Source organism: Egretta garzetta, unplaced genomic scaffold (assembly GCF_000687185.1).
Source record: "Egretta garzetta isolate BGI_Z169 unplaced genomic scaffold, ASM68718v1 scaffold45, whole genome shotgun sequence".
Classification (NCBI taxonomy): domain Eukaryota; kingdom Metazoa; phylum Chordata; class Aves; order Pelecaniformes; family Ardeidae; genus Egretta; species Egretta garzetta.
Window position 1 is genome coordinate 13,377,787 of NW_009260028.1, and position 10,273 is coordinate 13,388,059.

Here is a 10,273-nt window from a genome sequence, read left to right on the forward strand (position 1 = left end):
TTCTGATGGCATCTCATATCAGGGTTTTTTCTCTGGGATGATCCAGGCCCAGTAGCTCCTTCTGCAAGGGCTGACCAGGCTGTAGCTCCCCTGGTTGTGATCCAGTAGCTCCCTGTACCTGGGGGAGCTGGTTTGGTCTCTACAGTGCCATAGCAAAGATACAAGCTCTTCTGCACAGTAGCAGGTATAAGTGGTACATGTGTTTTGGCACCCTTCAAGCTCTTGGCTGGAGTTGTGCATAAGTGATAAGGCTTTGCATCACTTAGATAATAACCGTTCTTTGGAAATCCAGGAATATGTGTGTTAGAGCATTATGGTGATTAGGTCTGTGCCACTGATTTTGGAAGTGCTGTTAAGTATGTCTGTTGTACAGCAGCAAACTGCTTGTTGGGCACATGATGTGCCTTGGACTATAAAGGGCACAAAGATGCACCATACTGTTCCAGCAATATAAAAAAATCAAGATGTGTATGAGTGGAAATCTCTGATAATATCACCTCATAACACTGCATCCTTGGACATCATCTCCAAGAATGTCGGAGAACCAATATAATTTGGGAGGCCACCCATAACTGAGAAGGTGGTTATGACTATCTAGTTGCAGGGCCAGTCTTCTCAAATGTTTCTCTGTCCACATATCCTAGAGCCATGACGTAAACTTTGGGCATCCTAGTTGTGATAATTCTTAAGAACTGTTTACTCTCAAGCTCTTCTGATAGTCTCTGCTTTAGTCACCTCTTAAGGTGCATATTTACCCAAATCAGAGACGAGGTCTCGGCTTTCTGTCATATCTTACATGTTCTGAGAACTGTAAGCACCAATGAATAGCCCTGCTTTCTGTAAGTGAGAGCAAGACGTGTAAAATGCCAGCTGAAGGGACTATGTTTCCATATACGTGAAAGACTGTTGTTTGCCTTTGGGTTTCTCTAACTAAAAGCTCCTGTTACACTTGTTTAAGAAAAATGCTACTTTCCTTTATTCAGTTCTTGCAGAAGATCCATTTTAAGTCAAAGGCCAAATACTTCAAAGTAGTTTTTATCCATGTGCAGAGTATAGATGCAGGACTGTATCTGGCTAGGTTCTCTGGCACCTTGTAGTATGCTGTGGATATTTTGTTAGGATTGAAGGGTTGTCCAGTCTTGCATGTCTCAAAGTACTTACGAGAGGTTTTTTTCTGATACGGTCAAACTGTCCTAAACCACAGTATTATTCAGTGCACAGCTGTTACAGCTAGAGCGAACGATCGATTTTTCTGCTTTACTGTCAGATTTGGATTCTAGGAAAGCAGACGCTTCTAGGGAGATGGGTAAGAAAGCCATAGCCTGGAGGGTTTTTGTCTCTGTAATATGCCACTTGCTTTTAGTCTTCACAGATGTAGCAACTGAGCGAGTCTTCCCACTGCTTCTGGGAAGAGATGTGCTCCCTGGGGCACCCCTGTTTCCCACAGCTGGGCAGCCTGAATCCACAACCTCTCTTGCCACTAACACTTTGTGAAAACCCATCTTTTGGAAGTGGCCAAAGCCTGAGTTCTGAGTATTTGTGGTAATGTATGACCAGTATTGGGGCCTCAGAAATGACTAAGCTTGGAGTCAAAACTGTACAGAAACTTTGATTTGGAAAGACAGGATTCTTTCTCCCATTTGTATTTGCTTACTAGTGAAAAGAGCTGATGCATTCAACAAGAACTTAAGCTGACTGGTCTTTGATGGGAATGTGGAGATTACCTACTGCTTACCCAAACTGCAGCTTGTAATTTCAGCTGGGGAAGTGGGGAGAAGAGTGTTTAATGGGACTTGCTGTGCAACCTACTGCATGCCTAACTCTCCCTGGAGTAGGGATGCGATGTCCTCAGATAGGAAAGTACAAAGTGCTAACTGATTAAATATGGCACTGTACTTAGTTTACTGGCAGCTGCCAGACATACTGAGGACTCATTATAACGGAGGCAAACAAAATATTTTATTTGTGTCTTTAGAGCACTATTAAATGGCATTAAATATTACAGCTGCCTCTTTTGTAGACACAAATGTCTATTGTTTGTGAGAATGTGTAATGGAACAAGCTCTATTTTTTTTCCTCTCCTTGCTGGCATGTTTCTGGAGAGTTAACCAGCAATTATTAGGTGTGATTGGTACTGTGCTTTAACTAATAACCGTTAAACAAATTAAAGCTTATGGGTTGAACACAAGGAAGAAATCATTCATAGAAAGCACTCAAACTATGTAGACTTTAAATGGCCTAGTTCTGAAGCACTTCCTCTAAGCACTCATGGAAATCTTCTTTGGATGTTAACATGCTGATCTCATGTTTGCAGTTCAAAGCCCTTGCATCCCTGTCCTACTACCAGATGGGATTTGAAAAGCCTCATTAGTTGTGTATCTTACAATGCCTCAGACCTTGGGGTCCTCAAAGCTGACCTTGGCACTTCTAGGGCTGTTTATTTAGAGGACTGAATTAAGAGTGCTACATATTGGTCTTTCATAATCCTTCCTTCAAGCTGTAAACAGTCATTTGGGAGATGAAGTTCAGGTGGCAGCTGGAGAAGGGCTGTGAACTCCTTAGAGCAGCTCTGAAGTGGAACACAGAGGTTTTCAGAACTGAAGCAACCCTATTTCCAAGCATTTGTTCAAGGGAGGCAAAATGTCTGAGGATTAGCTTTGCAGCCTTTCAGCTCCCCCAGGCTCTGGAGCCACCTGAGATGAAATACTTGCCCTGCCTTAAAGACTCATGGGGTGTCTCTGATCTGCACCTTGCTGGCAGTGAGCTGATGGTGGTCTTAGCCATGATTTGTGTTACCTCACCTGTGCCCGATGTCTTACAGCTGCCCCACCCCAAAATCTCCTGTACCATGGGCTGCAAATGCAAGAAGGATTGGAGCTGAAGTAGCACTTTTATACCACCTGGAGAAGACCCTTGACACAAGGATTATTTCTGGGTAGAAACTTGTTTATACCTTGCTCAACACAGAAGAAAAGTGAGGGGAAAATGAGAACCAAGACAAGAAAACTGAATTTTAATCAAAGCTATCCTAACTTGGATCCTTCTTTCCCTTCTGAGATGTAGAACAGATTAGTAGTTGGGGTGAGGTAGGGGCACACTGCCAACCATGAAAAGCCAGTAGAGTTGCACTGACTTAGATCAGCTTGTGCATGTCACTTTACATCTGAATCAAGATGTTCAACTTCTGAATGCTGCTTTCACAGCTGAAAATACCTGTAAATGAATATAGTGGCTTCATACCATGACCACCATGAAACTTGTAGCTTTAGTGAGGTACTCAAAGGGTGAAGTTAATTCTGTGGAGGATAATCTTTGAGGACAGAAGCTTCCCATGAGGAAATTCGAAGATCCCCCCCCCCAGCCAGACCTTCCATACAACCCTGCTATCTCTTTAATCAGGCATTTTGCTTTGTTTGAGAATATTAAGGCTTCATCCAGACTGTAGTGCAGCCACATCCTGGTGCCATAGGAGTTTGTGCTCAGCAAGGTGTTGCTGCTTTCCTTGGCCTTATAGACCCTAACTGGAGGCCAAGAGCTGTTGATGGAGTTAGGTTTCCCCAGAATATACTTATTGGGTGGATGAGAATGCTCTAGTATAAATGAATGTGGTCTTTTCTGCCTCATTCCTCTGTGAGAAGCAAAGAAATGGGGGAAGAGGTAGTACAATGAGTGTTATAATGTAGGGACTTACATGAGTTTTAGTCACAGATGAAATGCTGAGCCCTGACTCACTAGCTTGGCACAGCTATTTTCTAGCCTGTCTTGTACAGGAGACCTTTCCAGAGAAACCTTTTAGCTTCAAAGTTTTAAATTTTTTTTCCCTCCCTCTATCCCAGCAGGGGACTTGGAAGGTACAAGAGATGCAGCACAGCATGGATACTCCAGGGATCTCTCACTCCCATCCTCTCAACTACATGCTGTTGCAATCTCTCTTGTCAGGAAAGATTCCTTCCTTATCTCAAACAACAAAAAAATCACTCTGTAAAAGAATGCAAACTTTGCTATAGGAGACAGCAGAAGCTCTAAGAGCTTTTACTTTATAGATCCTAGTGCAAAGGAGCCTCTAATTCCTACAGGGTCATGCTCTGCTTTCAAAAATCTCTGGGAAATAGAACTCCAATGCAGTTGTTGCAGGATGTGCAGATGTCTGAGCCAGCTTTTAAGCCACTGCTGTGCATTTTGCTAACAGACTAGCAGCATGTGGCAGTGCAGGAGTTGGAGTGGGCAGCAGCTTGTGTGTACAGCTAGCTGTAATTCTGCCAGCTGCAAGGAAAACTTAACTTGCAGGCTGAGTAGTCAGAAGCATTGCTATGGGCGATTGAGCAAGGAGTGCATGGGAGTGAATTAGCTACAGAATGGCCCTTGCTGGATATGTGCTAGAGCTGGAAAAGTGGTGACGCTCTCTGTCCCTGTCTCCTCTCATCTCTTGGGTTTCACAAATGCTGCTGAGCATCTTTTTTTTTTTTTTTTTTTTTTTTTTTTTCTTGAAAGAGCTAAATGTGTGTTTCTGGTGGGTGGAGGGGGGGAATGTGGCTATTAGGCAGATTCTTTATCATAGCTATTCAAGAGATACATCCTTCTTTGGATAGCAAAGTGCATTTGGGTAAGAGGAAATTGTCCCCTTTCAGGACGTGAGAGCTTATGGTAACCGCAAGAGAGAGTAACTGCAAGGTAAGCGTGCTTTGCATGCAGTTCAGTGTTGTCTGCACTGTTTGTTTGCTGTAACGGGGAAGAAAAAGACCACGCCAGCCCCTCTAAAGCTGGGTGCCTGGAACGTGCTGAGTCTGCAGATGTACACATGTAGTCAGCTTGCGTGCATGCAAGGATGCCGAAGGCAAAATGCAACAACTCCTTATAGACCCTGTAAATCTACTCTTTAAAAAACCAAACAAGTTTAAGCTGGGCTGCCTCAGCAAGGGCAGCATTAGGGAGTTCTGGATGTTTTTTCCTTTCCTAATGTAAAAATAAAACAATCCTCTTTTCAGGAACGATGGCAAGAATCTTCTTGGCTCTAGCTCAGGTAGCTCTCTAACTGTGGTGACAGTTGACCTTGCTCAGGCAAGGCTGCTGAGAAAGCTGAAAAGGAAGTTTGCTTTTATAAAACCTTCTGGTTCAGAACTTAAGCACATGGCAATGTGGAACACAAACTCTGATGTTGGGAAACAACATCTGGGAAGCCGGGGTGAAGAGATTATACTTCAAACGCACTTAGTTGAGAAATACATTTGGACTCGACAACTAATTTATTCATAAACTGAGGAGAAAAAAAAAATCAAGCAAATAGCAGTCATCTTCATCTCACTGTTCCTAGTCTTTCCAGCAGAAAGGAAATTGTAAGTGAAATAAAATAATCCTGAAAACTGCACATTAATATATGCACAAGGAGGTGTGAGAGGGGAATATCTGCGTGCAAAACTTGGTTGTAGAAATAATTTTAAAAATTAAAAAACCCTAATGTTTTCTGGATGAATAATTTGCCTGTTTTCTCCATCCTCCCCACTCTTCATAAATCTTGCACTCTTCAACTACACCAAGCAAAAGCTAAATTACATCAGTCACCGGCACTCCTCATTTACAGAACAAAAGTGAGTTTGGAGTGAAACTTTGGTAAACTGCAGTAACCAAAACTAAAATACTTAACAAATCCTTGCAAATGACATTAAGTCCTGTGGCTTTACTCACTGTGGGTGCTCTTTTGGGATGCTACTGAGTGCTCTTACCATTAGCCTGTGTTAATGCCTGTGGTGCTCAGTAGGTGGACTGGTGGGTGTGTTGGCTAATTCTTCTTTCCAGGGGTATATTGCTATATGGATGCTGTAGTCGTAGGTTTTGGTGTTAGCTTCTGACACCTTGGTAGACCTGTGCAAATAGCACTTTACTCCTCTTGAAGTCTTATGCATTGTCCTGTCTGCTAACAGAGCAAGTCTCTTGCTGAAGAGGCATAGCTGTGAGCCACCTTCACTTACACTAAGGGTAAAGGGTCTAAAGGATGTGGTAAAGCAAATCTTATGTGGACAACACTTGCTGGAGCTTATGCAGAAAGCTTAGTGAGGCACAAGGGTGACAGCATGGGTTCAAGGGCTTCCCTCTACCACACACCTGCAAAGAGGTGGACACTCTGTGACAGTGGCTGAACTGAAGTAGTATGTGTTGCGAAAGGTGCTGTTATGCTTGTAACTAGAAAAGCTGTGGTGGGTTGAACCTCTCTGCTATGCACGAGGGAATTTTTTCCTGTGGTTTTTTTAAAAGCAAAAACCAGAAAGTGGTAACCCACAGATAGCAGATTAAAAAAAAGTTTGGCTTTAAGACTGTTGGCTCTGGGATGTTAGGAAATCTTAATTGAACTTAGAATGCAGTCACATCCCTTGTTAAGTTATGCAACTTCTTACATGCACAAAGTCAAAGAAAGCCTTCCATGTCTGGAAACTGTCTAGCTTGGAGTCGTTGAGCTAGCTATGTATTTATTGTTCTTAAACTGTTGTGCTGGGGAAGCAGAATTGTTCTGAGCACTCTGCATTCCTAGGGGCTGATTGGCACTTGGAGATCTCTGCAGTTTAGGACTTTTATATCTTCTAGTCTTTCTAGAATAGACTATATTTTCTCTGATTTGTGTTTTGTTTTTTTTTTTTAATTTTCTTCACCCCTCCTCCCTTACTTGGCAGGCATCTTGAAACAGATCATGATTAAGGACTACACACTTTCTTCTTTCGGTCTTACTGGGCACCTCCTTGAAGACACTGTCCTAGTACCAGCAATTTATTTTTTTCTGTTACAAACGACTTTAGCAACTAGCATAGGGATGGACTGGTAGAAAAGTCTGGCAGTTGAAATTGGCGTTTACAAAAAAGAAAATCCAGAGACAATAGAGGGAAAGGCAGCTGAGAGAATAACCAATCCAGAATTAGCTACAGCCATGAAACCTCTCAGTGATGCTGAAGGTGGGTGTAGTATTATTTGTTCAGTATTCCATGAACAGGAAGGAAAACTTAAAGAAAAATACCCAAAGAAAACAAAAAAACCCCCCACCATTAAAAACAGGTCCTTTCTACCCCACCCCAGCAATAAACCCAGTCAAAAACCCAAGCCAGTGTGAGTTCTGGTATGCCTCTGCTATCCACCATAGTGATGATATATGGATGCCTCAGGCTGAGGTTGAGCAGCTGAGGGTGCCCATGCAGCCCAAGGCCATGCTTATCTGAGCTCCTCTCCCAGGCCAGGAGCAGCAGAGCCCTCTGAGTGTGGTGGAGAGCCACAATTAGTAACTCCCCATCAACATGGGGAATTCATGCCAGTGCAATGCTTCACGCAGGCAGCAGCAATTCTCCAGGCCCTGTCAGCACAGGCACCTCTGCACCACACCTTGCCATGCGGTTAAGATGTGCCCAAAGTGCTGAGGTGCCGTTTTAAAGACATACGGACGGATGTGAACTGAAATCAATGAGTGGAAGTCGCTGAGGCTCAGGCTGCTTTGAAAAATCTGACTGCAGGTACATCTGCAATGCACATACACCCCCACGTGCCTCTGAGAATTGCCAGTGCTCAGTGAAATATTTCACTGAGTGTGTATTCACATTCAGTACATGTGTGTATGTATATTTAATGGACTATGGAAGAAAACATCTCATTGTTCAGAGGCTTTTTTCCTCTCCTCCTTTCTCTCACCTGGTGAAACAAAGCTCTGGCCACTGACATGTACCGGCAGTGTCCTGTCACCTGGACTGGACTGCCACCTTCTGTGTATGTTTAGGAATGCTCGGATTCCATATGGGGAGGTTGCCTCTATAGGCTCCTTGTCCTGAGTGGAAGGGAAAGCTGTAACACAGTTCAGAAAAGGAATGTAACTGGGGGTGTGAGAGATGGAAACCAGCTCAACTCTTTCAAAGGATTCTCAAATACTAATCATAAAAGCATAGAATGGGTTGGAAGGGGCCCTTAAAAATCATTTAGTCCAACCCCCCTGTCATGGCCAGGGACATCTTCCACTAGAGTTGGTTGTTTAAAGCCTCATCCAACCTGACCTTGAACACTTCCAGGTATCCACAACTTCTTTCAGTCTCTCACCACCCTCATCATAAAAATCTTTCTTATGTTCAACCTAAATCTACCATCTTTCAGTTTAAAACCATTGCCCCTTGTCCTGTTGCTACATGCCCCTGCGAAAAGTTTCTTTCCATCTTTCTTATAAGCCCCCTTTAAGTACTGGAGAGCCACAATACAGCGTCCCTAGAGCCTTCTCTTCTCCAGGCTGAACAACCGCAACTATCTCAACCTTTGTCAGAGAGGTGCTCCAGCCCACTGACCATTTTTGTGACCTTCCTCTGGACCTGATCCAACAGGTCCGTGTCGTTCCTATGCTAGCAGTAAGCCGTAGATGACATCTACGATGATAAGGCCCTTAGAGTTGACTGCATTGTTGTGTGTTCTTGTTTTTTCTTTTTCTTTTTTTTTTTTTTTTTTTTAAATAACATACAGGGTTTTTCTTTCTTTTGAAGAGTAAAATATTCTTCCAGTTTCCCCCCTGCCCCAGAATATCTTCTCTGGCAGACAAAATGTCAAGAAGTGGTGACTTCAGCCAAAAGATCAGTCTGAATATAGTATACATCAATGAAATCTTGTTTTCATTGTCATCAATGAAAGTTGTTTTAAATGCCCTGCTGTATGGACTGCTATGTACATCTGTGGTTGTGGGGTTTATTTTTTTTTAAATTCGTCTAATAGAAACCTTCCATCAAAAGTCAAAGTTTTTCTGAAACCTACTTGTGCAACGGTATCTTGTTCTCTTCTTTTTCAAAGTCCACAGAAACCGTGGTGACTCACGACTTGAGCAAATACTCCTGTGCAGTTGCTTTCCCTCTTTCTTTTTTTCACTGGCTGCAAACTGAGACCTCGGGTTTTGTGCTGCACTGACTTTGCGATTGTCTGCACGCTGCTCGGCACAACAGGACTCCTTACCTTCCTCGCGCAGGGGGCTTTAGCTGCTGTTATGCACTCTGTTTGTAAACAGTGACCATTCAGAACCTGAGAAGTTACATGGGGTTTGGTTTTTTTTGGTGTGACTGGTATGCAGAACGTCTTGTCTAAGCCTTTTCTCTTACTTAGCTGACATCAGGAGGCAGTAGATATGAATGATTATTTTTAGCCTAGCATTTGTTCTCTGAACTTCTCTAAACCGAAACTCTCTCTTCGGTTGCCTCTGTCGGTGTGTCAGTTCAACGACTAAAGAAAAGCAAAAAGATAAAGAGCAGAAATAGGGGCAAAACTGTACTCACTGAGTAAATTAGTTGGAGATGCCTTTTGGGGTGTCAGGTGAAAGCTGTGAAAGCTGCCTTTTGTTTTACCAGTAGCCTTAGCCTCACTTCTCATTTTGCAGTCTAAGTGCATGCTGGCTGGCAGCCAGTGAAGGGGAACAGAGTTACAGAGCCGAAACGTTTTAACTGGGAAACCCCTCAATCTGTATTTTTTTCCTCTCCAGCAAGCTGCTGCTTATGACAAAGAAAAAAAAAAAAAAAACCCAAACCAAAAAACAAACCATCCACCAACCAAACTAAATACAGATTGTTTGTTTCTTTTTCATTTTTCCCCTGCTCACATAATCCAAAGCAGTTGTAAAAGACCTTGGCTAAAAAGGCATAGCCAAGGTACTGCAGTTTTAGCACTTTCTAGTACAATGTAGAAAATTTGATCTCGTTCTTACCTGAGTGGAATCTCTCAGTGTCCTGTCTGAATGTCCTGAGATTCAAATGTTCTGCAGCGAGGAGCCTCTGCCTTGAATGAGGAAGTGCCAAAGCAGGGCAGGATGTGGAGCAATGACTCAGATGTCGAGGGCTGTTTCTTTTGACAAGCTGAGGAATAAAAGGAATTGACAGTGCTCACTGTAGTGTGCTCAGCTGACGTAAGGACATGCTAGATACCACTTTACCAATAGTAAAAGCTCAGGAACATTCAATGTTTTCCTCTTCATCTTTTCCCCCGAACTTTATTAGCTTACAATAATGCAACATTCCAGTATTGCAGTCCTTTCTAGGAGGATCATCTACATTTTGTCCAATAAAATATATGTCCCTGTCAAGAAGCATTTCTTTCCGTGAATGTGCTGCTTGAAGATGTTCAGAATAAGGATTTTGGTAATGCTTCTGAAATGACTCTTGCCTCTTAGCTCAAGCAGATACAAGTCATGGCACATTATCAAAAAAATAAATCATATCTCTTCTTACAACTAATTTTAATTGACATTCATGTATTTGGTGTCCTATATGCCTGAGCACAAAGGCTA

At 42.8% G+C, this 10,273-nt stretch overlaps 1 protein-coding gene across 4 annotated transcripts in view; it reads right to left on the bottom strand.

The window, feature by feature from the left end:
* The window catches only part of LOC118452512 (V-set domain containing T-cell activation inhibitor 1-like), a 36,464-nt gene extending 26,697 nt beyond the window's left edge, over positions 1-9,767 (bottom strand). Inside the window, exons 1-2 of one of the 4 annotated variants that reach the window (XM_035896455.1) lie at positions 9,695-9,767; positions 7,697-7,812 (exon numbers count right to left, since the gene is read on the bottom strand). The gene's annotated coding sequence lies outside the window, so the exon portion shown is untranslated. Of the gene's footprint in view, positions 1-7,662; positions 7,813-9,694 lie in introns of all 4 variants that reach the window. The other 3 variants (XM_035896453.1, XM_035896456.1, XM_035896457.1) reach the window with 3 other exon arrangements.
* Positions 9,768-10,273: the final 506 nt, after the last annotated feature.